The 5,052-nt window shown below is 41.4% G+C and overlaps 1 non-coding gene across 1 annotated transcript; it reads left to right on the forward strand.

Moving 5' to 3' along the window:
- Nucleotides 1-440: 440 nt before the first annotated feature.
- Nucleotides 441-542, forward strand: LOC118492871. Its single transcript, XR_004894872.1, has one exon. It is a non-coding gene; the product is annotated as a small nucleolar RNA R71 (small nucleolar RNA).
- Nucleotides 543-5,052: the final 4,510 nt, after the last annotated feature.

Raw genomic sequence — 5,052 nt, forward strand, 5'->3', positions numbered from 1 at the left:
TAGGGTGGTTACGCCATCCTTGGTTGTAGGTACCCGTTAGAGGACCCGACGGCCTAGGTCAATTATCAATGTAGTTTAACGACTCTGTTTGATCATCTACTTCTTTCATACAACTCCAATTTTCATGTGGCCCACCACACCCTTCACAAGCCATGACCGAGGCTGTTTTTGCCATTTCTAGCTTTTTGATTTTTGAAGAAAGGGCCTTGATTTGGGCTTGTAAAGAAGTGCTTTCATCAACCTTATGGGCGCCCGGGGCAATAGATTTATTGCCTCGGGGAGTGTGCCACTAAAAATTGGTTCGAGCAATCTCCTCAATTTGATTATATATTTCATTTGGGCGACGATTACCTAAAGGTCCCCCGGAGCTAGAGTCAAGTGTTTGTCTTGTGTGTGGCAACAACCCGTTGTAGAAAGTGGATACTTGTTGCCACACCGCAAGACCGTGATGAGGACACTTTCTTAGTAGCTCCTTGAACCTTTCCCAAGTTTCATATAAGGATTCCCCATCCTCTGGTGAATATGTATTAATTTCAGTCATTAATTAAGCCGTTTTAGCAGGAGGGAAAATACTTATATAGAAACTTTTGGGCTAGTTCATCCCAGGTGTTTACCGAGCCAACTGGGAGGGCATTAAGCCAAGCCTTAGCTCGGTCTTTTAGTGAAAATGGAAACATTCGAAGGCGGATGGCGTCGTTTGATGCTCCATTAATCCGAAAAGTATCACATATTTCTAAGAAATTAGTAATATGTAGATGAGGATCCTCGTCCGCAAGCCCATGGAAGGTTGCGGAGTTTTGAAGCATTTGTATCAAATGTGGCCGAAGTTCGAAGTTGTTGGCTTCGACATTCGGGGCATTGATAGCGGCGCCGAGATTACCTACAGTGGGTCGTAGGTAATCCATGAGGGTACGTTGGTCCGCCATTGGAAGTGGGTCCCCCGAAACTTTCTCTTGGTTTTTTTCTTTAAGTCTCTTTCGTAGAAAGCGTTCGGGTTCATCTAGGGATTCTTTTATGTCTCTACTAGAACTAGAGCTCATACACTACATGGAAAATGTAAATGCGGCGCCTGAGTTCCAAGTCCTGTAATAAAAACAAAGAAGAACGTTGGTCAGAAGCTTCACCACGACCCCGTGCTCAGATGAACACGGCCCGTGGTCGGAGATACAGTGATTGTTTTCCGGATCTCTGTTACTGGGGAGTTCGACACGGCCCCGTGTTGCACCGACATGGCCCCGTGGTCAACTCTCTGTAACACGGAAATAAAAACTGCTAGTAATACTGCTGGGCACGGCCCGTGACCGACCAGGCACGGCCCGTGCTGAGTTTTGCAGAAACTGAAAAATCTAAGAAAATCCTAAAAAAAAGAAAATTTAGAAAAAACGATTAAGCCGTTGATTCATAACTTTCTTAAAATCCTTGTGTCCCCGGCAACGGCGCCAAAAACTTGATGTGCATGAAGTGTGATATATTTTTGATGTATATTTTAAGCCCTTTTACACTTTTTAGCCAAGTTTTAAATTTGTAAAACACGATATTTACTAACACTAAACACACATATGGGCAATGGCACCCATCGTGAGCGTAGTATAGTGTTGGTAAGATACCGAGGTCGTCCAAGGACACAAGAGCTTTTAGTACCGGTTTATCCTCAACGTCTCATCAAATCAAAAGTTAGAAAAGGGTTTTAAACTAGTAAATAAAAACTAAAATGCTGAAAATAAAAATAAAATAAATAAAAACAGATAGACAAGATGAATCACTTGGATCCGACTCGCCTTTAGTGTAACCTTTGATTATTTCCGCACTTTTGCACTTTTTAAGAGATTATCTTAGTTATTGTAGTAGGCCCCTCTTTTGAAGGTGACGTTACCCTCAACCCAGTAGTTTGAGTCAGCAAGGATACAATCCTAAAGGGTCGGATTATTGAAAGATAATTAATTAAGTTATTAATGCATAATGTTGTAGGCCGCTCTTTTGAAGGTGACGTTACCCTCGGCTAAGTAGTCTGAGTCAGCAGGGATACAGTCCTAAGTAGCCGGGTTAAAGTTTTAATAGTGGTTTACATATGAGGGGATCAAAGAGTTTGGACCCCCGCCATCCAATACCATTGGGTATTGAAGGAGGTCCTACTAAATTTGACCCAGGTCCTTGCAGGATCTATACACTGAACAATGGCAAGACTCTTACCAAACCATTCCCTTAATCCCCGACCAGGTAGCCAACATATCTCCATATAGACCGTGGAGATATGAATGGTGAAAATCTTTTATTTTATACAGACAGTAAAATAATGCCAAGACACCACGGACAAATGATAAGGAAGAATCACCTTCATCATATAAAACTAGTTATTAAAATCATTAATACATAACCAAATAAAAAGTGCGAAAAGATTAAAAATAAAAAGTGTTACACTAAATGCTTGTCTTCACCAAGTGATGTAAGAGACTTAGGCAAACATGGCCTTTGATTGTCAAGAACTCTTACGATCAATCTTGGATCCCGAGATGACTCACACACTATATGATGGATGATGGATGATGGTGGTGGATGATGGTGTTGTGGTAGTGGTGGAGTGTGGGTGAAGTGTGAGAGAGGTGGTGTGCCAAGGGATGATTTGCAAGTGAGCCAAGCACCCCTATTTATAGCCTGAACAGAAGCTCGGGCACGGCCCCATGTCCATTGGGCATGGCCCCGTGTCCACCCCTCTTCTCTTTCTTCATTAATTGAAGTTTGTCTGCATTAGTTGACCACGCCCCCGTGTTCGCTGGGCACGACCCCGTGTGCAGAAGCGTATCTGTACTATCACGATTTCCTCAGCTACTACGAATCTTAGAGTTGACCACGGCCCCGTGTCCGCTGGGCACACCCCCGTGATGGGCGATAGAAGCTTTTACAACTTTGTCTTTTCTGCAGACACCTGGGCACGCCCCCGTGCTCATTGAGCACGGGGCGTGTTCAGCCTTCTGTTCTCTTGTTTTTGATTGGGAAGATGTTGTCGGGGGGTCGGGCATGCCACGTTTGTTCCTTTTCTTGTATTTATGCTAGATTTAGCTGCCTTTTTGCTTCTTTTGTTCATTTGAGCTCATTTAATCCTGAAAATACAAAAGGAAGACAAAAACACACTTTTTCCAACATTAGTACTAAAAAGGGGTTAGTTTTATGCCACAATTGATGTAATTTTTATGTTGCATTTTGTACACATCAGCAACCCTTTCGGAGGCACTTTTTGCCTTCATAACGAATGTGGGATGTCACACTCCTCCGCCTTATGGGAGCCCTGCATCTCCGCATCGACTGCATGAAGGTCGTGTACTATAAGTGTTTCATCATTTGCAAGAGGGATGCGAATGATTTTCTCATGACAACAACTCCAGCTCTATTCTTGGATAACCAATTCATGCTGACTACAACATCCTAGCTTCCCAAGTCAACAGGTAGGAGATCAATAGAAAATTCCCGCTCTCCAAGTTCCAAAGTACAACCCTTAATCACCTCATTTGCTTTAACTAACTTTCTGTAACACCTCAAAATTTTGTGTCCAATGATGTGTTAACACGTGTCATTTGTTTACACGTGGCATCTAAAATAAATAAAGGACTAATTTTGACAAACCTTGAAAGTATATATAAATTCGAGGGTTATAAATGTCAACAAGGGTAAATATACTGTATAGTATCCCTAAATAATGCTTAAACCTTCAAACGAATAAATTATAGATCGTACAAAAATAAAACGCGGAAGAAAGTGAGAGATTACAAACTACAGGGGTTAACTGTGTCAACATGTTTAATTATACCTCTGAGTGACCTTTTAACGTTCCAAAGACTTTGTAACGGTGTTATACCCTCACTAAAATAATATATATATAAATTTCGCGAAGTTTCGATATGAAACGAGAAAGTTACGATCGAATTCGTAGAAGAAGGGTTAAAAGCGTAAACAGTGAAAGTTAAGGCTTTCCAATATAATTAATAAATAACCGGGGACTTAATGATGCGGGTATTTAACCCGAGGCCCCTATCGGTAAATAACCGAGGGCCAAACCGCAAAGTTACCCCTTCAAAACCGAAGGGTCAGGCGAATCATTACGAAAGATTTCGTTATTAATGGCCAGATTCTGTAATAATTACAAAAAGATTTAAAAATCCTGAAAATATAACCTTAGGCGACCCGCGTGAAGTTTCAACATAAGTTGAGGCGGGCCGCGAGCCTCCTCTAATTCGCGTCTGTTATTTGAACTTTAGGCGACCCGCGTTAAAAAGCATGGAAAGTCCCATGCGGGCCGCGTAAAGTGCCCAGATGCAGAAAAATGGTAACTACTTGGCTTTTGGAACTTGTGAACGATTATGCATGTAATTATGGGGCATGGGCACCCTACAAATGACCCATACATTTAGGGGACAACTACCCATCAGCTCTGGACTGATAGTAGAGCTTGTAATGATCATAAGTGGCCTTCTTTGGCTATAAATAGCCACTTCTTGTGCATTACCAATCACACAACTCAAAAACACTTATAACTGATCATTCAAGAGCTCTCTAGCTTTCCCTTCTGTTCTCTCATCAAGAGTTAACTTCTGTAAGTCGTTCATAACCATTGTGGTGTCACATTTCCTTAGTTATAGCCTATAAACGCAACCGTCGTAACTAACGGTTGTCATTGCAATATCTTGCAAATGATTCAGTCTTATGACGAATCAAAAATGGTTATGAGTTGGCATTTATGTGGGTATTAAACCTCTAAAATGGTCCCCCCTGATCACCACTCTAACTATGTCAATTATCGAGTCAAACGTGCGGTTAAAAAGTCAACAGAAAGCTATTTTGGCGATTTATGCATAATCTGTAATATATATGTTATGGAACCTGTTTTGATAATCATAAAACATGATAATAAGTATATAAACATGTTTGCGCTCGTTTGAATCGATTATTTGCTATATAGAACCGGTTCGGAGCCGAAAGTCGCAAAAGTTTGACTTTTGCTTTGACTTCAGTTCTGACCCGTTTTAGTGAGGTATGAATATACCTTAGGACTCTCTTAGG

The sequence above is a fragment of the Helianthus annuus genome, chromosome 5 (genome assembly GCF_002127325.2).
Source record: "Helianthus annuus cultivar XRQ/B chromosome 5, HanXRQr2.0-SUNRISE, whole genome shotgun sequence".
In the NCBI taxonomy this organism is placed as follows: domain Eukaryota; kingdom Viridiplantae; phylum Streptophyta; class Magnoliopsida; order Asterales; family Asteraceae; genus Helianthus; species Helianthus annuus.